Source organism: Diospyros lotus, chromosome 6 (genome assembly GCF_014633365.1).
Source record: "Diospyros lotus cultivar Yz01 chromosome 6, ASM1463336v1, whole genome shotgun sequence".
NCBI classification, from domain to species: Eukaryota; Viridiplantae; Streptophyta; class Magnoliopsida; order Ericales; family Ebenaceae; genus Diospyros; species Diospyros lotus.
In genome coordinates this window covers 35,552,062-35,577,858 of record NC_068343.1, presented here as the reverse complement: position 1 = coordinate 35,577,858, position 25,797 = coordinate 35,552,062, and the positions used below count along the sequence as shown (strand labels likewise).

Below are 25,797 nucleotides of genomic sequence, written 5' to 3'. Positions count from 1 at the left end.
GTTGTTCCTCTTAAGTTATGATTATGTTATGCCAATGCGTCAATGTGATTATATTATCTTTAGAGATATTGTTTTTTTGTCGTGGTATGACTTAAATGTTGTATGAGATTCTCTTAGACTGAGACATGTCGGGATATATCTATTGTTCATGGTCTTGCATACATTTACAAAACTATTTTGAACTTTCACTTAGATAATTCAACATCTAATTTGGATTATATCCCTGAAATATTGAAACGTTCTAGGCGAAAGTAACGGTGCCAAGGAAAAGAAAGTTATCGAGATATAGCCGTTGATTACATTGGAGACCTTTAGCATATATTTTGATATATGTTTTGAGGTGTTTAGTTGTGTTGCTGAAGGATTAATCTCAATGTATTTTGAGTCAAAATGTAATGTCAAACAATGGTATGATATCTATATTATGAATAAAGGAATTACGATTATGTATTATTTGAGATTTCAATCTTGCTTTCACAGTTATGATGATGTTACTTGTCTTAACTTATTGATTTTTTTTTAAGTTTGATATGGTAAGAAGATAGAACGGAATTATTGGGAATTATTTGTGTTAAGCGTATGTTGAACAAAAAAATATATTTTCGAAATCCCAAATTAACACACGCTTGAAAAACACGGGGTGTCACATAGGTTTTGCACCTTCATTCATTGGACCAATATGGTCCAGAATAGTTGATTAATAAATAGATCCCATTTACCCATTTAAAATTAAAATAATTATAAGAAAAGTTAATATATTGAGTCCATAGAGAAAAAATATATTTTAACATTTACTAAAATAACTTCTAATCACTCATTTAAAATTGAAATAATTTTAACAAATTCATATTTACAAAATATAAATACAAAATATATTTTAAACATTTATTGAATTAATACATAAATAAGTAAATAAGGTTACGTTCTTTTTGCGTTTTTCATTTTCAATTTTGAGTTTTAAATTCATTTTCAGTTTTTTGTTTTGATAGTCTATTTTCAAAAAAGTAAAAAATGTATTCTTTTTATCATTTTAAAAAATTATTTCTAAAATTAAAAAATTACAGAATACTTTTACTTTAAAATTTTGAGAAAAAAATATTTTATGATATTTTATTTAATGAATTTGATTATTAAATGATAAAATTAACTATTTTTAATAAAATTTTACTATTAAAATAAAATAATAAATTTGATTAATAAATTATTGATATCTAGTGATATTTATATTAAATATTATTATACATAATATGTGTAATATACTTAATAATATATTATATGTTATTTTATATTTTTAATTATAATATAAATATACTATATTTCTTAAATTTTAAATAAATATATAATTTTATTTTTTTAAATTTAAGAATAATTTTTTTTTCTTTTTAGAGTCAAAACGTGAAAAATAAATTGTGTTTTTCATATTTTGGATTTAGAGATTATTTTGGTTGAAAACAACCAAAATAACTTTTGTTGTTTTAAATTTATTTTATAAAAAATTTTATTACTTTCAAAAATAATAAAATAAATATATTTTTATTATTTTAAAAAATTAAAAATAACTTGAAGACAATATTGAGAACAGTGGAAGCAAGAGGGTCTGAAAGGAGAAAGCAGATGTACTCTCCCTCTCCTTATTTGCCAAGGAAGCATAACAAAAGCAAAAGGCCAAGACCAGACCCAGAAACTGAGAGATAATTGCAGAACATGCCTTTGTGCTTCCTTAATTAACAATGCTACTAAAGTTATCTGTCACCTTTGCTTGCAAGTGCATGCAGAAGGGAATATATATATATATATATATATCAATATGTATGAAAATGCTTTCCACTTGTTAATTAATTACCTTTTTCACTAGCTAGTATATATATTTCAAATTTTGAGTCCAGTATGGCCCTGAATCTTCCCTCAAGTCAAGGGGCATTCGCTCATCGATCGCCTGCACGCCTGCAACTCCACACTCCATCCATCCTCAGTTAACGCACGCAGCTTCTTCTTCATTTTTCTAGTCTACAGAAAAAATGGCCGGCCCGAACAGACAAAACAAAAGATTTTCTGACTTCCTAGCTGAAGTCGATGCTGATGAAGTACCATCACCAAGACCAGACCCAGAAACTTCCAGCAAATTCAGACGAGCCCAAGGTGACAATGCTCTCACTTGGTTTGTCATCAGATAATTATTTGTCACAATATTGGACCATTTCTGTATTCCCCCGAAAACAATCATTAAGATCCAATTAGGAGAAAAACAAAAAAATCAATTAGGAAGAGACCAGATGTCCCACGTATAAGATAGCAAAAAGTATCAATGAACATGAGTGTTTGGATTCCTAAAACAAATTTATTAAATGCATCTTACTTAACTCTTTTGCATATTATTAGTTTTTAACAGTGTTCCTAAGAGTAATTTTAGAAGTTGGATAACAAAAGTTTGTAGGACAAATTGTAGTGAGGGTACGAAAAGCGAGAGTTATCAACTTATCATATATAGATAATTGCTAATTAGAGAGGTAAGAATAATATAACTCGTATGTTAAAAAATAAAAATAATAGTGGAAAGGTAGATGATTACCATAATTCTAGTACTGCATTATCATTATCATTATGATTTTGTATATTCATATAAAAAGTCTATATAAATATATATAATATAATGTCTCTGGTGCTATTGCATTAGGAAGGAAAATGGATGATTCTAATCAGCCATCGATGGTCGATGAAGTGAAGCTGGACTTTCATGCAACATCACCAAGCAAGAATGCTACACAAGTACTTGGTGGTAAGAGTTAAATATTATAACAAGTGCTTAAAAGAAGACGAACGTGTGACTACGGATATGATATAATAAAAGAGGGACAATCATTTAATAAAAGCTAATTTGTGAGCATCACTACAGTATCAACTCTTTCTTCTGGAAAAAAAAAAAAATTAATATATTATTGAGGAAAAGTAGAGCCTAGCCCAAGGACCCAATCGAAGAAGGGTAGTTCGACTTTGTCCTGACAGATTCAATTAACACTGGAAGTGTATATATTTACATACACTGCTAGCGCAATCCTATTTTGGTTGCTTGTTAGTTTTTGGGTGTCATCTATATATATATAAGCACTAAAAAAAAGGAAAACCAAAATCTTTTAAACATTTTCCCTTAGATAAAACCTCCCCCAATGGTCAAAGAGGCCTGAAATAAATGATTCACACCAACTGAAAACTTCAAGCCATAAGCTCTAGCTTAAATTGCAAAAAAAAGAAGTAAATGATTCACAAAGTGTTCCTCCAAATGGGAGGTGAGGTCAGTGCCTTTTTAAGCTAATTGAAAGAAGTGTTGGCTTGCTCACTCCATTGGAAACTGTCCTTGGTTAAAAGATGGTTGAGTGGTGCGGCAATGCTTGCGAAACCTTGAATGAATTTTCTATAATAGCCGACGAGATCAAGAAATCCTCTAACCCCTTAACAGATGTAGGAATCACCCACTCCAATACTGCCTTTATTTTAGCCCAGTCTACTGCCACCCTTACTACGTACTGAAATTACATACCCAAGGTAGTCAACTTGTGTCACCCCAAAATAACATTTGGATTCTTTGACAAATAATTGATTAGTTGACAAAATCCCCAAAACACCTTGTAGGTGATCAGTCAAATGGTCATCCCAAGTCTTTAAATATACCAAGATATCATAAAAAAGACTAATATAAATTTACAGAGGTATGGGCGAAAAAGATTCTTCATGAGACTCTGAAAAATAATTGGGGCATTTGTCAACCCAAATAGAATGACCACACTCAAAATGGCCCCTATGAGTACGAAAGACAGTTTTGGGTATGTCTTCTTCTTTCAAACGAAATTGATGTTATCCTCTAGGTAAGTCAAGTTTGGAAAAATACCTTGCTCCATGAGTCTCATCGAGTAGCTCGTCAATCACTGGAATTGGGTACTTATCCTTCACTGTAATGTTGTTTAAGGCCCTTTAATTCATACAAAATTGCCAGGTCCCATCCGCTTTCTTTACTAGAAAGACAGGTGAAGAAAATGGACCGTTGCTTGGTCAGATTAGGTCTTATTGTAGGAGTTCAATGTTAAGGAAAGCACATCTCTCATTGCATAATATATGGAAAAACAATCACTGAAATTACTGAAGATAATGGCACAACAGATGAGCAAACATATGCAGAGAAAATCGCTGAAGATAATGGTCAACTCCAAAATTTTAGGACTCATTTTCAGACTTATTTTTAGCCATAAACATGAGTTTTAAACCTGTAATTTCTTGCATAAAATTAGTAACTCTTGGCGTATAAATCATGTATAGAATCATAATGAAAAGTAACACCTTATCTACACAAAAATATTGAATTTTCTCATGGTATTAGAGCAGAAAGCTTGCAAGCCTGAAAACATGTCTTCGTTCTCTTCTGTTTCACAAAATGAACCAAAACCAAAACGTGAAGAAACAACCCCCTATTGTAGTTTTCCTTGTCTTTCAAAGTTGTCAAACCGTCAAGCTTGACCCCTTGAAAGATATAGCTCTATAAAAAATTCATAATTTAGTGATAAAATTTTTCTATCGCTAATTAGAGACGACTCAACGACAGACTTTCCGTCAATTTAGCGACGAATTTGCGAAGGAATATTCCGTTGCTAAATAATTAAAAAAATTAAAATTTTATTTAGCGACGGAAATATTCTGTCACTAAATAATTAAAAAATAAATAAAATTATTTAGCGATGGAATTTTGCGTCGCTAAATAATTAAAAAAATTTAAATTTATTTATCGACTAAATATTCCGTTGCTAAATAATTAAAAAATTAAATTAAAATTAAATTTATTTAGCGAGGGAATATTTCATCCCTAAATAATTAAAAAATTAAATTATTTAAGAAATTTAAAATTTAAATTATTTAAACAAATATAAATATAATTTCTATGATACAAAAAAACATCTCGAGACTCTAAAATAACTAAAAATTATATTTAAATATATTATAATAATTTTTATTAACATTAATATTAGTAAAAATTAAGCTAATAATTTTTTAAACATATTACAAATTAAAATCAAAATAAGAACATAATTTTTCATTGCTAATATAATAATTTATAAACTTCTATTTGAATTAACAACGAAATAAAATTAAAATTAATATTCATTTCCCTCTACTAACATTAATATTAAAAGTAATATGCATTAAATAAGTTTGAAAAATTTTGGAGTGTAAATATAATTTTGAAAGTTTAGAAGAGAATACTATAAATATATTTTATACACATCAATAAACAAGGAGGCTTTCAAATTGATTGCCTCGCACGCGGTACTTGGTCATGAGTGGTTGGGGGTTCGATTTCGGTAAAGAGTTTGGAATTATTGTTGGGATTAATATCCTAGCGCAGCAACGTGGCGCGCATGAGGGGAGAGGGGGGCGCATGCGTGGTGGTGCGCGTGCAAGGAGGCCATGATGTTTGATTTTGTGGGGGCGCTAAATTTAGCGATGGCACTGATTAGCAACGGATGGTAGAATTCCATCACTAAATTCAGCGATGGAATCGTCGCGCTAAATCGCTGATTTCAGCGATGGAAAATATTCTATCACTGAATTTAATTCGTTGTTAAATTATTTAGTGACAAAAATTTAACATTTAGCGACGGAATTTTCCATCATTAAATGGTGAATTTTTTGTAGTGTTGGTGTCGTGCTCCCCTTTAAATGACATGGTGAGGTTTTTATAGTTTGTCTCAACTGGACAAGTGTCTCAAGCCACTGTACACATAACACAAATTGATAAGCAGCAGCAGGTAAAATATAATAGTCAGTTGTAACTTGGTACCCTTGGATGATCATGGTGAGTGATCGACATTGCCCTGCACATTCAACTCGATCTCTATTAGCAACATCATCTGATTATTTTTTTTGTTTGCTACCGGAAGACCATACCTTTGCACAATCAATTGGTCGATAAAATTATGGGTGCTTTGAGAAGATTCAATATTTTTGTGTAGAGAAGGTGTTACTTTTCATTATGATTCTACACATGATTTATACACCAAGAGTTGCTAATTTTATGCAAGAAATTACAGCTTTAAAACCCATGATTTATGGCTAAAATGTGTCCTAAAATTATGGAGTTGACTATTATCTTCAGCGATTTCCTCTACATATGTTTGCCCATCTGTGTGCCATTATCTTCAGCAATTTCAGTGATTGTTTTCCCATCTCTTATGCAATGAGATGTGCTTTCCTTAACATGCTTCCCCTATCTATCAAAACCATTACATCCTTATTCTTCAATTTCCCCTGGATTTGGAGGGTTTGTGGATGCTCCATGGCTGCGATGGCATGAAAATAAATTTTGGGCATTACCTCTTCTTCTTCATGTTCCAAAAACCGTTGCTGCCCTCATTTGAGTTAGAATCTTCAATCAAGAATAATTGGGGTCGTTCACACCAATGCCCGAGAACATATTTGTGGTCACAGTAATAGCAGAGCCCCTTTCAAGCCTCTTAGTTGGTGATTCTATGAAAAGGCATAGTGGGCTGGTTAGAACTTTGGGATGTTTTGGCCATAGGTGGTGGTCCTAGCACTCCAGCAGATGGGTTCGTTCCAGGCTTGACTTGGTTATTTAACAAGGAAGGTCGATAGCATTTGCTAATATGCTAGGCTGCTTGATCTTGACATCGAGTTGGATGTCGTTGCGAAGACCTGCTATGAAACATCATTCTAGAAAAGGTTCCGGCAGACCATCGACCGGGTGTGACAACTTCTCGAATGCCTCTTGATAGTTGGTGACGGTGGTGGTTTGTTTAAGCCGTGTGAGAGCTTCTGATGGGTTTTTGTAGTCCATTGGCCCGAAACGGAGTAGCAAGGCTTTGGTGAATTCATTCCAGTGTACTGGTCCTCTGAATTTCATGAACCATCGATACCATTGGAGTGCAATTCCTTCAAGGTGAAAGGAGGCAAGTTGAACACGATGCTCCAAAGAAACCTCTTTGAATTTAAAATACTGTTCAAACTTGTAAATCCAACCCATGGGGTCTTCTTTATCGAATTTCGGAAAGTTGAGCTTGAGCTGGTGATTATTTTGAGACTATGAGTGGCTAGCCGATGCATGGTTAACAGGATGGGAAGACTCGGCTTGGGCAAATAGGTTAAAATCCGGATTGGAGAAATGGGTTCCTTGGGTCACTTCTAAATTCTGAAATTTGGCTAGAATAGTTTTCAAGGTGGAATGTACCTCCTCAATGCCGGATTCGTGATGACCCAAAATCTTGTGAACGTCGTTTCGAAATTCTACATTCGATTGATTCTGAGTTGTAATGATGACTCAACTTAGCTCTAATACCAATTGATGTGTATAATTTGGGACGATATGGAGAAGAGAAGAACATAGGAGGTAGGGATTAGTTATCAACATTCATGGTTTTTATTTAACTGATCCTTTATTTAAATAGGATTCCAAAATTCAACTTAACATAAAAATATGGGCACTCCCCTACATGACAGTAACTAAACAAATAGTGCAACAACTAACAGATAAATGCTACCTAAATAAGAGCCAAATATTCAGCCCTCACTCTTATATCAACTGAATGGGAAATAATGAAAATTGAATGGAAATTGACTTAAGTCCAACAGCTTAGACAAACCATGGAAACGTCCAAGCCAACTAGCCCACTCTCCACATGAATCTCACGCACGTTACACGACTAGCAGGTGACTAGCAAATGAGTCCATGACATAGTGTTATCCACTCCAAGAATCCCTTTTGTAGCCAAATTAACCTTGATACTAAATCTATCAAAAGAAGTCCTCCACTATTAAACTGAGATTGTTTTCACAGAAGTTTCGTAGAATTGGTGTTTGAACTTTGAAAGGATGAAGTTTCCTACAAGTAGAGTGAGTAGGAGCAGGCCCCAATGTTGTTCCATGCAAAATCTGGGAGCATGCCCTGAGAACTTTAGATCTTTCTTTACTTTTAATTAAAAGCCTTCCTTTTTTAATGCTCATTGAGTCTACACTCAACAAAATACTTGACATGTTTTATGTATTTATTTATAATATTGCAGAAGGAATGGTTGGATCTCATCGTGATGATCAATACCGACTGCCACAAAAACCAAAATGGGAATTCCGTTGGCCATTTTCTTGGTCCACTAAGGGAGACGAAGGTGACATTAATTCTAGTGGATTATCATTTTGTGTGTTGGTATCAAAAGTCCACGTAAATATAATATAATGTTTTTGGTGGTACTGTATTATAAGATTTAAATATTATAATAATTTATTTTCTTTCTAAGCAAAAATGAAATTAAAATTGACAAAAAAATTCAGACCAACGATCGAATCGAACAAGGGGAAAATCAGACTGATTTAGTTTGACTCTGTCTTGACTGCTCTAATTAACATAATATGTATTTACATACACTGCTGTATACAGCAGTGTATAAGTGTTCATGCTGCATAAGTGTTATACAGCAGCGCATACAAGAATGCATACAGAAATGTACGTATTGTTGTATTTATTTGATTTTAAACACTAATACCAACTAGGAATCCGTCTACAAGATTGAGAAGGCAAAGGCTATAAACTGAACCAGCCGAGGGATCATAGAACTGAAGCAGAACATGAACGCAAGTGGTGAAGAACAAGCAATACTGATACAGCAAAGAAACCCAAAAAAGGAAGAACCATGACACTTCAGAATAATAAAACAGAGAATGCTCAACCACCCAGTCACACAAAACTAGCCTTCACTGCCAAGAAATATGTGAGCCAAAACCGCCCCCAATGACCAAAGAGGCCCGAAATAGATTTGGGGCAAAAAGGGCCAAGATAGATCCCACCAATTGAAAACTTCACACCATAAGCTCTATCTTACCTAGCAAAAAAATAAAAAATTGATTCACAAAGTCTTCCTCCAACCTGTGGAACGGACAAGTAGGGTTATCCACTCCAAGAATCCCTTTTTGTAGCCAAATTATTAACCTTGGTATTAAATCTGTCAAACAAAGCCCGCTGCTATTAACTGTTTAATTCACGTTGTCTTTTTGTTAAATTGAGATTGCTTTCACAGAAGTTTCCTAGAATTGGTGTTTAAACTTTGGAAGGACGAAGTTTCCTAGAATTACCCCAATGTTGTTTCATGCAAAATTTGAGAGCATTCGATGAGAACTTCTTTATTTCTTTCTTTGTTTCTTTATTTATTTTTAATTAAAAACCTTCCTTTTTATAATGCTCATTGAATCTACTCTCAACAAAACACTTGACATGTTTTATGTATTTATTTATAATATTGCAGAAATAATGGCTGGCTCTCATCATGAAGATCAATACTGACAGCCACAGATACCAAAAGGGGAATTTTTTGAGTTCATTAAGAAAGGAAAAGGTGACAAAGCTCTAACCTGGTTTCACTGATGCAAGCAACATTTGTTATCAACATGCATTATAATGCTCAAATTTCTTTTCTTTTCTTTTTTCTCTACATTTTAACAATGAAATAAATAAGATAATTATAAGAATTTAAGTAAATCTTATTATAATATTAATTCTATTCATTTAAAATTTTTATTAAATGTATTATCCCATTATAACAACCTACTTCCACCATGCTATGCTTAATAAAAACTTGACTAAGATAAAAGTTGATTTTTTTAAGGTTACAATAAATTTAATAAGAAGTAAATATTTTGACAAATTATTCTTAAATAATTTCTACACTTGTTTAAGGTTTTTTCACTTTTCTTGTTATTTTTTATCCCTTATATTCCCTCCATGATCCCCAACAACAAGAACATAACAACTTACAATTTTCACATTAAGTGGTGAAAAACTTTTCACCACTTAATATGTACTATCTAAATGCCAACAAATAGTTCTTATGAAGAATGATATAACTCGCTAATCCCTATACATTAAGGAAAAAAGATTAAATAGCTTATCATTATTTTTTTTATAGTTTTGATATCCAAAATATATAAAATCATCATTTTTAATTGATAAAATTTAGTGCATCTGATATAGCAGAAACCTTTTAATAACCTGTTGATTCACTCATGAATGTCGGGTTATAGGATTCAATCAATAATTCGTTGATTCTAAAGAATACCAAAAAATTGAAGAGAATTATGGGAAAAATTTCAACATAAATTTTATTGAGAATTCTGAAAGCAATCCAAAAACATCCTATAAATATAGTATTTATAGGTGTTGTGCCATAGAATTCTCGAGCGTCCACGTAAGGGTATTCCAGTCATTAGGCACCTAGGGGTATTTTGGTCATTAGGCCAAGGCGAGCGAACCCCAAAAGTGGTCCCGAGCCGGGACGCATTTTCCAAGAAGAAATTATGGTCAAATAACCAAAGAATCAATATAAGGGCCATAGTGTAAATGACCCAAACTTAGGGGAAGGGTGAATGTGTAACAAGGAAGAAGTCTAAGGGGTATAAAAAGAGAAGAAGGCCACTGTTCAGTGGCCAGCTCTCTCTCTCCCGCGCTCTCTCTCGCCCACTCTCTGTTGATCTCTCTCTGAGAGATTTCTCACCCTCTCAGCGATGCCTTTTTCCTCTCGGCAAGCCCAAGCTCTCTCAGAGAGCTTCGTGTTCTCTTAACAAGGTAACTCTCCCCTACCATGACCTCTTGGGAAGCTCTGTGTCGTTGCAACTTTCTCTTTCTCGTCTTCTCCATGAGTCTCCCTCGGCAGTGAAGCAGCAGCATAGGTCCTCTCGGGAAGGACCTGCATCTCACGGAGAGCCGTAGCTCTCTTAGCGAGCGCGACGTCTTCCGACAATGTTGGATCTCTCAAAAAACCACACCCCCTCTCGGCCACCTGGTCCCTCTACAGCAATCTCTCGACCTCATCTTCTCTCCACATCTCTCTCGGCAGTTTCTCTCTGAGAGGCTTAAGGCCTCTCGGTGATCCCCTTCTTAGGAAAAAGCCTTCTCGAGAGGAGCAAGCCTCCTCTTGGGATGGTTTCTTCCTGAGAGGTTTTCTCTCCATGGGATGTCTTCTAGCGTTCTCTCTTTTGCCCATGTCCTCCTAGCTTGTATATCAATGTAACAAATGAATATATGTGTATATAACATATGGCTTGTACGTTTACCTATGGCCAGAAATATAACTATATGGTTTAGTATTTCTATAATGCATTCAGATGCTCATTTAGAGTGATTGGCCTTCTAGATGCATAGTGGGTCGCATTCCTATGGCCTTATCCCCTCACAGCCTTCCATTATAATCTCATATGCTGGACATTCGCTAAGCACGCATGCGTCATGCCCACACACATGGGGACCCAAGGCATGTCACTTAGCAATACTCACATGGCATTTTGTCATGGGCCGCAATAGTCTCTCATGGGCAACACGTTGCCCACGTTCGATTAAGTGAGCAACATCTAGCAGCGTTAATTTAAAGGCCGGAGCTGCGCCCAGGTAGGTCCCTTAGGGGCCAAAACCCTACTTCAACAACCCGTCATGAGGCCCACCTTCTCCCGGATAGCCCCTAGGCAGTCCGACCCTCCGAAGGGGATTCTTCTTAAGCCCGTCCGAATGCTACTAATGTGCAGGTTCATCCCTTATTCTGTGTAATAGTACTGACCGGGTAAGATACGACTATTTATGTTCAATAATAGTGTTATCTATTACTTTTCTCTTCTACTAGTACTTACTTAAGCATCGGAGAGCATACATGAGTGAGGAATCTCCGCGTGCCTTCTAACTTGTTCCTGTGAGCGCAGATATGCCCCGAGCACGCAACGGGCCAATCCTGAGCAATATCGAAGATGCCCTCAGAAGTCCACCAACGACCTTAGTCAGTACATCGAGCACCGAAGCTACCCAACGCCTATCTCCACCATCAGACTCCTGCCAACTATCAACCTTGCTCTGCCTCGGCTCCAGCTTTCCCTCACTAATTCTATTGTTGTAGTTTTTGGGCTACAACAATAGGCTACAACTACCAATACGACTAGGAAACTGAAAAGCACCCCAAAACCCCAAAACTTGAATTTTACCAAAAAAAAAGGCAAAATTGAGTTCTCATTACTAAATTAAAATTAGATTGAAATAAAGAAAATCCCCCAAAACAGCATATTAAAATTCATTTTCTAATGGAAGTTATTACCAAGTCAATTATTTCCTAAAATAGCAAAAATGCTAATTTCGAGACCTAAACAAAAAAATCTGCCCGAAAACATGGACCTGCATACATATATCCAAGCCTAGTTTTCATAGTGCCCTGGAAGGTATCTCTATTCGTTTTAATTTATCACATTTATCTTTCATGAAATTATACATTAGCCTTACCGCACTTGGTGTAATACCCGGTATTACATGGTATTGAAAATAAATAATTTTGATTATTTTGGACAGGACCTCGGGTGGTCCGGGAAGCCCAAGAGTCGGTTTCGAGTAATTAATTATTAAGATTTGCCGAGTTGGTGGCAGGGAGTACCTCGGGACTTGGATGTCTAGGGAAGAGGACAAGAGATTGATGAGCATCTCGGGATGAAGATAATGGCGCTGAAAGCAGTCCGATCGGAAATAATTTTCAAAATAAATTCTGTATAAGCCCGAGTGTGTGCCAATACCGAATAGTCAGAGGGGACCTCCTGGAAGATGAGGGGACCCTAGGGGTGGTTCGGTTTTCTGAGTAAGGCAACCCTTAAGTGTTTTCGGGTAGAATAAAGGTTCCGTGCAGGCGCAGGGAAGAGGTCGGTATTCCCGAATAGCGGTCGGCTATTAATTTTTGATAAATCGAGATGTGGTGTGACTTGATGATAATTTAATTAAGCCTTGGAGGGTCAAAGTGTTATTATTAAAAGTCTCAAGTGTAATTAAAATTCCTTAAGTGGGATTAATGATGTTAAAGGGGGTTAATATGCAATTATATATACATATATAGATATATGGCGCTCTGCCCATATTTCAAAATTTGAAACCAAATCAGAGGGGGAAAGAGAGCTCATGAGGGAGCTATGGCCAAGAACAATAGAATTGAAATCGCGAGGGAGAGAGGACAGCCCGAGATTGCGACAGAGAGAGAGAGATTGTGGGAGATGGTAGCTAGCCGGCCAAAAATAGTGGTGTTGCTGGCTGGTTGTAGGGGCTGCTTGGAGAAGACGCAGCCATGGCAGCGATGGTGGAGCTCGAGGAGAGACCGATAGCAGCAGTGGCTCGCATGGAGGCAGCCTGTGGTGGCCGCGGTGACCAGCGATGTTGGAAGAGCCGACGATGGCTGGTGCAATAAAGGCGAGCGGCCATGGCAGCAGCTTCGCTGCTGTTCCAGCGGCTGGTCAGCGTCAGGGGACGCACGCAAGAGGTCATCAGCAAGCTTAGGGGCGCAAAGAAGTGTCGGAGAGGGCCGGGAGCATGGCCATGGCAGCTGCGAAGTTGCCGTTGCAGCAGCCAAGCATAGCCATGGCTGCGGCAGCAGTTACAGCAGCGAAGTGGGTGTCGGGCAGCTGTTACCTGGCGACCGAAGGAGGCCAGGCAGCGGGTGGCCGGTGGTGCACGCAAGCAGGCGCGAGATGGGGAAGAAGAAGGAGCTGCTCGTGCGCGAGAAGAAGAGAAAGAGAAGAAGAGCAAATGGAGAAGAAGGTGCGGAAGGTTGAAGACAATGAACAGGAGCCGCGCGGGAAGGGAGAAGAAAGAAAAGAAATAAAGAGAAAAAGAAGAAATAGAAAAGAAAAGAAAAATAAAGAAAAAGGAAAAAAAATGAAAATTTTGAAAATAGGGGAAAAATCTAGAAAAATTTCAGAAAATTAGGAAAAAGTTTTGGAAATTATATTGAGGCTCGTAGAGCATACCGGACGCTCGAGAATGGGATTTCGAGTATGAGATGGCAGCTCGGGAAGCAACGTCGGCGTGGGCGATTAGATGATTTTTTCTTCCAAGTGAATGAGGTAATTAATTATTTCTTTTGAATTAATTGAGGTAAATTAATTTAATTATTTTCATTATGTGAGATAATGAATTATGTAGTATTAGTTGGATTAAACCATGTGTTGGGGTTATTTGAAATTTGTTAATGGATGATTTTGGTGATGTGCGGCGTAGTTGAGGGCATTGGTTTAATGCCTGAGGTTAATGGAGTTGGGATTTTGTGTGTGGTTGCATCTAGGTTCGACCGAAGGGACGGTGATCATAGAAGAGCTTGAGATTCAGGTTGGAATTCATGACGAGGCAGAGATGAAGCTTCGAGCCAGGTAAGGGATGACCCCATGTGGAGATGGCTTTGCAAGTCGGTAAATATGCTTGATAATGTTTTTATATTGCATTGGCATGTAGTGGTTATATCTTGTGTGATGCAAGACCTAGTGGACCAATGGCCATATGGAGGACTAGTGTGGTGGGGGCTGATAGGTTGATGCCTCAAACCTTAGTGGGCTATGAGGTTGAGTGGACCTAGCCTCATTTGCATGCATTTGGCATACATAAACATGATTATATTCATATTTACATGCATTGCACCCTTACTGAGTCTTTATGACTCATGAGGTTTTACCTCATGTGTGGATAATGTAAGTCCAGATGCAAGCAGGGATGGTGTCGGGAGGCTGTTGTGGCAATTAGCTTGTTGCCTGAGATGTGTTGTTGTGTAATCTCCTGTAATTTTTTTATATGTATTCATGTAATTGAATGTAAACGATATTGAGCACTAGATGTATTTAATTGTTGAAATCATCGGAGTGTGATTAATGATTGTGAGATTGTGCGTGGAATATGGCTTAGTTGGAGAAGCCGAGTTTCAGACCAAGTAAAGATCAACGAGGTAAGTTCTCATAAATCCCCAATACTCAGCGAAGTGTTGTTCTGCTAGCTTTGTGCCTGGGTCACCTCTGGCTTGCTTTGAGGCGAGCTGAAGAGAGGTGAAGCTCACTTGGGTTTCGGGTCGGGGTCCGCTGAGTATTCTTGTTTAATTTGGGACCGATTCCTGAGTGGAGCGAAGGGAAAGACGAAGCCTAGTTCCCACCTAGGGCGTTTCTTGTTGAAACATAGTCCAACCCTTCAGTGATGGTTTGTCGGGTGAGTAATCCGATCGATTATTTACCGGTGGCGCCCGTAAGTGGGAGCAGGTCGTTACACTTGGTGGGATAAACTAGCACTCCCTAGAACCATCACACTAGGGAGATGGGTTTTCTTGGCATGTCGGCTTGTGTACATGTTGTTATAAAAAATACAACAATTAAATTTTATGACGTGGGATCTACTTGAGCTCGATGTCTAGTGAAGTAAGGTTGCCGTAAGAAAAGTTGGCAAGGGAGTTCACCACAAGGATGCTTGCCTCAAAGAGGTTCGCCACAAGGATCTCGTTGCAATGATTTCGCCACAAGGATCTTGTCAGAAGGACTTCTCAGCAAAGATCTTGCCACAAGTCTATTGCTGCAAGGATCTCGTTACAAGGACTTTGCCGCAAGCATCTTTCCATAAGGCTATTGCCACAAGGATCTCGCCATAAGGACTTTACTGCAAGAATCTTGCCACAAGGATCTTCTCTGCAAGGATCTCACCACATAGACTTCGCTGCAACGATCTTGCCACAACGACTTTGCTGCAAGGACTTCGCCATAAGGACCTCGCCACAAGGTCTTCGCCACAAGGCTCTTGCTATAAGGATCTCGCCATAAGGGTCTCGCCTGAAGGGTCTTTGCTGCAAGAATATTTCCCTATTGATACTCCAAAATTGGATAGAAGGCTCGCGAGAATCCTTGCCCGCGATGACCTTCCGATGCTTAAGTCAGTGCCAGATGGAGATAACTGTTCACAAAAACAATAAATTTGTAGTCAATGTGTCAAAATTTTATCGAATTTTGGAGTCTCTCTCAATGTGTTGTAGCTGGGTATTTATAGGGCGCAATTCATGAGGGGATCAAGTGTCGACGCGTGTCGCTTGTTACCGCAAGCCTCCTAGCTACAAGGTCCTTGGCCGCGAGCCTTTACCGCAAGCTCATGCCACAAGCCCTTGGCCGTGAGGCTCCTTGCCTATATGCCTTATTATCGCAAGCCTCTTAGCTACAAGACCCTTGGCCGCAAGCAGTTTTCGCAAGCCCGTGGCATGAGCTTGGCCGCGAACCCCCTTGCCTATATGCCTTGTTTCCACAACCTTCCTGCCTGCAAGCTTCCGCCTTACCGCAAGCCTCTACCTTCCCACGTAGGAGCACACCGCCATAATCATCCGCTTCAAGCATACTACCGCAAGGTCTTGTTTAGGAATTATTTTGCTTCAAAAAATCCCGTCTTCTTGTAGGCGGTACAACAATTACCCCCCACTTTTTTTTTTTTTTTGCCTTACAGTGAAATGGACGAGTAGGAGAATTTCCAAAACCATTGCTAATCTCTCAAGATGGAAAGGTCATTTTCGCTTTGCCAACCTAATAGGCGGAATAGAGGCCTAATCATGTTGACAAAGGGATTGTTCAAACCGCGTTATCGGGTTGATAGGCAGGACAACGAGCCATTCATTTGGACAAAGGGATTGTGCAAATCGTGTTGTTGAGCCAATAGGTAAGATAATGGGCCAATCGTTTGGATGAAAGGATTGTGTGAACCACGTTGCTGGGCTATTAGATGGGACAACGAGCTAATCATTTAGATGAAGGGATTGTGCGAACTGTGTTGTTGGGCCGTTAAGCGGGGCAACTGGCTAATTGTTAAGACGAAGGGATTGTGTGAACTGCGTTGCTAGGCTATTAGGCGGGACAACGGACCAATTGTTTAGATGAAGGGATTGTGCGAACCGCGTTGGCAGGCTATTAGGTAGGATAACGAGCCAATCGTTTAGACGAAGGGATTATGCGAACCGTTCTGCCGAGCTGTTAGGAGGGACAACAGGACAATCGTTTAAATGAAGGGATTGTGCAAACCGCGTTGCCGGGTCATTAGGTAGGACAACCAATTGTTTGGACGAAGGGATTGTGCAAACCACACTGTCGGGCTGTTAGGCAAGACAACAGGCCAATCGTTTAGATGAAGGGATTATTCCTGGGCCCTAGAAAATATAATAGAGAATGCACAGAAAGTAGTGATGTATTGCATTAAAGAGTGTAAGCGTTTTTTTTTTTTTTTACATGGCCTGATTACACATGCCTAGGTCCATAATCCCGCTGAGGGCTTGCATTGTTATATAAATTTAAAGCATGCTAGTCAAAATGAAAGAAACATTACAATTTTTAAAGTCTACTAATCAATCCTATGCGGTTGGTTTGGCAATGAAGGAAATCTCATCACTATTTTTTCCCTTGGTGGATGACACATAGCAAGTGTGCGCTTGTCGTTGGTCTCCTCGAACTTACCTTATGCCTAAAGGAGTAGGAAACTTCATCAATAGGTAATAGAAGGAGACTATGGGCCTAACATCATTGAGTAGGGGGCAACCCAGGATCACATTTTATGCAAATGAGATGATCTTGACTACCATGAAGTTGACCTGTCGTATTACGTTCTGAGGTCCAAAGCCCATTGTGATTGGTAGTTGCATCGATCCCACCACTAGAACTGTCTCTCCAGTGAAACTGGATAAGGATGAGGAAACTCATTTGAGTTGGTTATGGGAAATACTCATATACTCAAAGCAATTCCAATAGATTAGGCTAATAGAACTACCACTGTCTACTAGGACTCTCCCGATGGGATGCTTGGCGATGACAACTGAAATTACCATTGGATCATCATGTGGGAGAATTACATTCCCCTGGTCATCAAGCATGAAGGCAATAGGGTCTTCATTTTCCTTAATCTCCCCTTCACAATCGACTTAGTAGGCTAAGCGGGCATAGCCCTTCCAAGACGAAGAGTTGTCCCCAGTAAAGTTTCGCCACCTGAGATGACGTGTATGGCTTGTTGTGTCTTTTTATTATCCTGGGGATTCTGCACATGGTCTCTCATTCTCTCTTGCTGCCCGTGGTTGAATGTTTCTTGTCCTTCAAGCTTCTCTCCCCTTCTCTATGGTTCCTTATCATTTTCCTCATCTTCTCACACATACCTCTGCAAGTGACCTTCTCGAATGAACTTCTCAATTTTATCTTTTAACTCGCAGCGCAAATCGGTGGCATGGCCATGACGTCAATGATATTGGAAGTATTCATTTTGCTTCCTGCCCATTGGCCGATCAACTATTTTTGGGAGCCTGATCAGCCCCATCCTTTCTATAGCTGCTAGTATGGCTGATCTTGGCTGAAGGAGTCGAGCGTAATGATTAAATTAAGGTGCAGCTACTTTTGGCTTCCTGATGATAAGTGTCTTTTATACACTTATTTTGGTCTATAAACTTAGCATTTATACATTCAATGAGCATGATTTCTACTTGATTTGGTTCTATATATGGTTATGTAGATGTGGAGCATGTGTTAAAGCGGACATGGAGCAAAAAGAGTGATTTTGGTGCATTATGGAAGTGAAATAAAGCTTGGAGGCATGGTCGGGTATCAAATTAAAAGAAAGCAAAAGAGTATCGAGAGCAAGAAGTTGAAAATGATAAAGAAAGAGGCTAAAGAAGAAGGCTAGCGGTCTTACAGCGGAATGCATACCGCTGTAGGACCGCTATAAGGTTTAGTTTCTGGAGCTCACGGTCCTACAGCGGAATGCATACCGCTGTAGGACCGCTTTAGGAATTGCTTTCTGGAGCTCACGGTCCTACAGCGGAATGCATACCGCTGTAGTACCGCTTTAGGAATTAGTTTCTGGAGCTCACGGGTCTGCAGCAACAAGCATACCACGGTAGGACCGCGGTAGGGTTCAAAGCTTTGGGAAAAGGCCGTTTTAAGCCCGTTTCAATCCAAATAAAAGAGAAATAGACTCCTTTAAGGTGCAGGACTTTGATAACCTAAAGAGGATTATATAAAGACTTATTCTTGGAAGATTTGGGAGTCTTTTTGGGGAGAGAAGAGAAGTGGGCAGAAGATTGAAGACTTTACTATTAGGTTGTATTTTTCTTTTCTTTTTCAATTCTTTGCTATGGATTCCAACTCTTTTCTTTTTCTTTTGATTGAGAGCATGCATAGCTAAGTGTTTATAGCTAGGGTGAATGATGAAACCTCGACTTCTAATGGTTTGATTTAAAGTTATTTGGTTTGCTATTTTCTTATCTATCCGAGTTGATTGTTTGTTATGTTTATAATGTTGTTTTGATGCTTGATCACCATTGAAACTTATTTGTGATTTGTATTGCTTTCGAGAGATTCAATACGGATTAGATATGGTAGTAAACAACGTAGGGTCCGATAATAGGTAGAGATACTGTTATGCCCTATGAAATCATTGTGTGATGATCTCCGTGATTGAATGCATGTTTATATGTTCGAAGGTTGACTAGAGATAGTTAATCTCATATATATACATAGAACTAAATGACCATCGAGAGAGGCTTTTGGTTGTAATTGGATTATCGATTTTCAACCTAAGATAAGGAATAGCAACACCCGAGTAATGAATAATTGAATCATAGAGGTCGACGGTGGATTCACAAACCCTAGTGCCTTAGTCTTGTGAGTTTTAAATCAAAGCAATTATTTTGTTTGCATCTTTTATTCATAAATTAGTTTTCATTACAATTGAATTCTTTGTTAATGTGTGTGTTAGGTTAAGGTTAGATCAATTAGAGTAAACGTCAAAAGTTAGTCCTCATGGGTACGACACTCTATTCATCATTGTATTACTTGTCACGATCCGTCCACTTGCGGGATAGAATTAGCCGGACAAGTTTTTGGCGCCGTTGCCGGGGACTAACTCTTTTGATTATTTCTTTGATTGATATTAGCTTTAACTGTTATATTTTGTTTTCATTATTTTCTGGGCTAAGCTATTTCAATTTGTGTGTGTGTGCAGGGATTGAGATAGTGCATGAGCCGTTCAGAACGTTCGGATATTTGTGAGTTTGATCCTGAGATAGAAAGAACGTTCCATCAAAGGCGTCGTGAACAAAGAGCAAGGAGGGAAGAACAACTGAGTAACATGGGTGACAACGTAAACCAACTTGTTCCAATGGCACAGCCTGTTAAAGTTAATGAAAGAGACATTCTGATGGGAGATTTCATGATGTCCCCTCTAATTGAGAATCGGTCAAGTATAATTTATCCTCCCTACGGGCATGAGAACTTTCAGTTGAGGCCGGATGTGATCAGTCTCTTTGCCAACAACATACCATTTTATGGAATGAGCGAGGAAAATCCACACTATCACTTGTCTTGGTTTCTGGAATATTGTGGAAATTTCAAGTATCAAGGAATTAATGAAGAGGCACTCAAGATGCGCCTTTTCCCTCACACTCTGAAGGATAGGGCTCGAGAGTGGTTAGACTCATTACCACAGGGTAGTATTACTACATGGACAGATTTGGTACAGAAGTTCACACTCAAATACTTCCCACCGGCCAAGATTACCAAACTTAAGCATGAGATTTCAACTTTTCAGCAAGCTGAGTCTGAAAATTTTCATGAAGCATGGGAGAGGTTCAAGGAGCTATTGAGGAAGTGTCCTAGTCATGGTTTTCCACTACCAGCTCAAAATCACATTTTCTATGCTGGACTTACTCCTCACAGCCGCTCTGTAGTTGATTCTACAATATGAGGATCAATCCGAAACAAATCAGCCGGGGAGCTTCATGACCTTTTCGAGACAATGAGTGAGCAATTGGTGATGTGGCCAGATAGAAACTCACATAAAAGAGTAGCAGGAGTGCATGAGGTGGATCTTAACACATTGATGTTAGCCAAGATTGATGCACTATCAAAGCAGATGGAAGCCTTAAAGTATACTTCGAATGTTAATATGGTGCAAGGATCACTTCCCATATGTGCAACTTGTGGAGCAACTCATCTATTGCCTGAATGTCCGCTGCTCATAAATCCACCATTCACGGAGCAAGCTGCTTATGCACAGAATTTTCAACATCAACAAAATTTTCAAAGGCAGCAGAGTAACCCATTATCACAAACATACAATCTGGGTTGGAAGAATCATTCTCATTTTTCTTATGGTAATACTCAGAACATCCAAAATCCACCAAAACAAGGGCGGCCACAAGAGGAAAAAGAAGGATGGGAGGAAGCACTTTTAAAGCTTCAAGAACGAAGTGACCAGACGGACGCAGCCATTAAGAATATTGAAAATCAGATTGGGCAACTAGCAAAAATCTTAACGGAAAGGCAACCGGGCACATGGCCGAGCAATACAGAAGTTAACCCAAAGGAGCAAGTAAATGCAATCACAACAAGGAGTGGGGTGCAACTACCAGAAATTCATGTTAAAAGGCCAGGTGTGGTAAAAGAAAATGGTATTGTTCAGGAGACAACGGATCAACTTGAAATGCCTGAAGTAGTAGCTGAACAAGAGAAGGTAATTCCACCACCGGTTAAGCCATATGTTCCTCCAATTCCATTCCCTCAGAGGTTGCGCAAACACAAACTGGATAAGCAATTTGAGAAGTTCCTAGAGGTATTCAAGAAGCTTCACATAAACATCCCATTTGTTGATGCCTTAGCTCAAATGCCTAGCTATGCGAAATTTATGAAGGAAATTTTATCAAATAAGAGAAAGTTGGAGGAGCATGAAACTGTTATGCTAACGGAGGAGAGCAGCGCTATATTGAAAAACAAACTACCACCGAAGCTTAAAGATCCAGGGAGTTTTACTATTCCTTGTACTATTGGTAGTTTATTATTTGAACGAGCTCTATGTGATTTGGGTGCTAGTATAAATCTAATGCCTTACTCTATTTTCAAGAAGCTTGGATTAAAAGAACCAACACCTACTACTGTTTCTCTTCAATTGGCTGATAGAAGTATCAAATATCCGAGGGGAGTAGTGGAGAACGTTTTGGTAAAAGTGGATAAATTTATTTTTCCTATTGACTTCTTTGTTCTGGATATCGAAGAAGATTATGATATGCCCTTAATTTTAGGGAGACCTTTTCTTGCCACAGGAAAAGCTTTGATTGATGTCCAGCAAGGAACACTTAGCCTTAGAATTTATGATGAGACGGTTACGTTTAATGTATTTAAGGCTATGAAACATTCTAATGGCAATGAAAAAGAAGTCTTAATGAGAGATGGCATCGTTGATTTAGTAGAGAGACTTGATGACCTTAAAGAAAATTGCATTGCTAACTCTTTTGATGAGCAGGAACAAAGTTTGGATGCTAAGAACAAGGTTGTGGTCGTGGGCTCTTTGGGAGAGAAGCAAAAAGGTTGTCCATCAAAAAGAGACAAACTGTATTCTTTGGATGTTTCTTCTTCTTCAAAAGCCAAGCCACCAAGTCATGAAAAGGAAAAGTTGATAAGGGTGTTGAGGGAGCAAAAGAAGGGGATTGGATTAAAGGTTGCTAACATTCAAGGAATAAGTTCATTAAATGGCACCCACAAAATATTGATGGAAAAAGGATTCAAGCCTCCTTGAAGATGGAGGCTTAGTCAAGCTAATGACTTTAAACAAGCGCTTATTGGGAGGCAACCCAATTTCCTATCTTTTTCATTTATTGGCATGTTGCATTTTTTTTTTTTCTTTACTTTGAGTTAGGTTAGGGTGTCATTTTTTTAGGATTTTTGTACAAAAACAATGTTGAGGTCATCATAACAGCATGCACTTGGTGTTTGATAAAATACCCCAGCCAATGTTAACTTGCACATTGCACCTTAAGTTTGGGATTTTGAGGTTCAAGTTTGGGGGAGTTTGGGCATCCATGTGACTCTGTCTACTTCATGTCATTCTTATTCATTGTTGCATTCTCATGTTCAAACTTGTGCATTGTAGGTACATTTTCAAAAGTGATAATGCAATTGAAGAGCCATCCTACACCAGCTGCTTACAAGGGCAACTCCATTGCCGAAAGTTTCAATACCTCAAAACGAGCATGTGTTGATCTATCTACCATCATAACCTTGACACTATAGTCCGGGTACACTCCTTCCTTTTTTTTCTCTTTGTTCCATTGGGACAATGAAACGTTTAAGTTTGGGGGGAGGTTCACTATGGGCAGCTTGCATATGTCGTACGGTCTAGTTGTATGGTTTTATTAAAAAAAAAATATTATCTTGTTTTGTTGGGTAGACGTGCCATCAATGATGAAGTTTATTTGGTACCATTTTGATGCAAAGAGTAAAGATAGTGATGCTACTCATTTCGTTTTGAGATTCATTATCCATGTTAGACTAATTTGAGCACATGTATTCAATGCATAGGTTGACTACACTGCTAGGTTTCCAATTAGACTTTCACCCTTAAACCAACTTTGTAAGCAACTCAATCATCAAACATTATGAAAAGAAAAGTTTGGGGAAGGTTGAGCTATGATGGCAAATGTTGAGGAATGTGTTGATTCCGTGCATGTTAAAATTTGTGTGGAATGTGTTAGACATACTAAGAGAAGCTAGGCAATGACCATAGGCTAGTGATCTCATCCCTATGTCACTATGTCGTGCACCAAATTAAATTTGAGCCTGCATATATCTTATACCTTTCTTCGTAGCCTGAATGACTTGAGTGATTATGCCCGTAGAGGTATCTTAAAACTTGGTGCCCCGTGGTCATCTGGCTTGGGAGTCATCGGCTGAAAGCTCGTTACAAGGGTCATTCAGAAAGCTTAATGGAGTGAAGGCTTCACATAAGATATAAAAAAAAAAAAAAAAAATGAGATGGAGCATAAAATGCACTCGTTCAACAAAAAAAAAAAAAATCTCAATAATGGTGCCGATGTTTGTAACTCTTAGGGATTGAGAAAACTGGTGGGTTTGACTGTCTAGTGGATGTTAGCATGTCGAAGCATTCAAAATAAAAGAGAGTCTTCACAAACCAAGACAACGCCATTTTTAGCTGAGTCCAACCAAACTTGAACAAGAAAGAAAAGAGTGATTGAGAGCACCTAGGGACTGAATGAAAAGACCAAGTTTGGGGGTGAAGTGCATATTACGAGCGAGAAAGTGTACAGGACCATCAAAGGGTCGGGATACCAACAACCTTATGCATGATATTGTACCTGACAGGATTTGCACACACACACGTCAAAACATGGAATAAGTCCAAAACAGTTGTGTAGCATTATTAGAAAACTCTGTGTGAATTATGAATGATACAAAAATCTGAAACTACCTTGAAGGTTATCCAACTTGTAAGTGATTTTGAAATATTAACTATTCTCTACTTGAGGGGTGATATATTTGAGTCGATAATCTTGCTCGGGACGATCAAGAGTCTAAGTTTGGGGGTATTTGATAAGTTTCTTTTATACACTTATTTTGGTCTATAAACTTAGCATTTATACATTCAATGAGCATGATTTCTACTTGATTTGGTTCTATATATGGTTATGTAGATGTGGAGCATGTGTTAAAGTGGACATGGAGCAAAAAGAGTGATTTTGGTGCATTATGGAAGTGAAATAAAGCTTGGAGGCATGGTCGGGTATCAAATTAAAAGAAAGCAAAAGAGTATCGAGAGCAAGAAGTTGAAAATGATAAAGAAAGAGGCTAAAGAAGAAGGCTAGCGGTCTTACAGCGGAATGCATATCGCTGTAGGACCGCTATAAGGTTTAGTTTCTGGAGCTCACGGTCCTACAGCGGAATGCATACCGCTGTAGGACCGCTTTAGGAATTGCTTTCTGGAGCTCACGGTCCTACAGCGGAATGCATACCGCTGTAGTACCGCTTTAGGAATTAGTTTCTGGAGCTCACGGGTCTGCAGCAACAAGCATACCACGGTAGGACCGCGGTAGGATTCAAAGCTTCGGGAAAAGGCCGTTTTAAGCCCGTTTCAATCCAAATAAAAGAGAAATAGACTCCTTTAAGGTGCAGGACTTTGATAACCTAAAGAGGACTATATAAAGACTTATTCTTGGAAGATTTGGGAGTCTTTTTGGGGAGAGAAGAGAAGTGGGCAGAAGATTGAAGACTTTACTATTAGGTTGTATTTTTCTTTTCTTTTTCAATTCTTTGCTATGGATTCCAACTCTTTTCTTTTTCTTTTGATTGAGAGCATGCATAGCTAAGTGTTTATAGCTAGGGTGAATGATGAAACCTCGACTTCTAATGGTTTGATTTAAAGTTATTTGGTTTGCTATTTTCTTATCTATCCGAGTTGATTGTTTGTTATGTTTATAATGTTGTTTTGATGCTTGATCACCATTGAAACTTATTTGTGATTTGTATTGCTTTCGAGAGATTCAATACGGATTAGATATGGTAGCAAACAACGTAGGGTCCGATAATAGGTAGAGATACCGTTATGCCCTATGAAATCATTGTGTGATGATCTCCGTGATTGAATGCATGTTTATATGTTCGAAGGTTGACTAGAGATAGTTAATCTCATATATATACATAGAACTAAATGACCATCGAGAGAGGCTTTTGGTTGTAATTGGATTATCAATTTTCAACCTAAGATAAGGAATAGCAACACCTGAGTAATGAATAATTGAATCATAGAGGTCGACGGTGGATTCACAAACCCTAGTGCCTTAGTCTTGTGAGTTTTAAATCAAAGCAATTATTTTGTTTGCATCTTTTATTCATAAATTAGTTTTCATTACAATTGAATTCTTTGTTAATGTGTGTGTTAGGTTAAGGTTAGATCAATTAGAGTAAACGTCAAAAGTTAGTCCTCGTGGGTACGACACTCTATTCATCATTGTATTACTTGTCACGATCCGTCCACTTGCGGGATAGAATTAGCCGGACACCTGACCTTCTCCTGCCATTGTCTAGGGTCCTCTTCAGTGTCTCGTTCTTTTCTCTTCCGCTCTCTATCCTCATCTATCCTCACAGTTTGCATAACCTTCGCATGGAGTATGTATTTATTTGCCCTGATGAACA

General features: G+C 38.2%; 1 protein-coding gene and 1 non-coding gene across 2 annotated transcripts in view; one reads left to right on the top strand and one right to left on the bottom strand.

The window, feature by feature from the left end:
- The first annotated feature begins 1,861 nt into the window (after positions 1-1,861).
- LOC127803011 (uncharacterized) overlaps positions 1,862-25,797 on the top strand; it is a 44,461-nt gene continuing 20,525 nt past the window's right edge. The window contains exons 1-4 of the mRNA XM_052338991.1: positions 1,862-2,139; positions 2,675-2,776; positions 8,061-8,162; positions 9,294-9,383. The gene's annotated coding sequence lies outside the window, so the exon portion shown is untranslated. The remainder of the gene's footprint in view (positions 2,140-2,674; positions 2,777-8,060; positions 8,163-9,293; positions 9,384-25,797) is intronic.
- On the bottom strand, positions 20,375-20,481 carry LOC127805362 (small nucleolar RNA R71). Its single transcript, XR_008024098.1, has one exon. It is a non-coding gene; the product is annotated as a small nucleolar RNA R71 (small nucleolar RNA).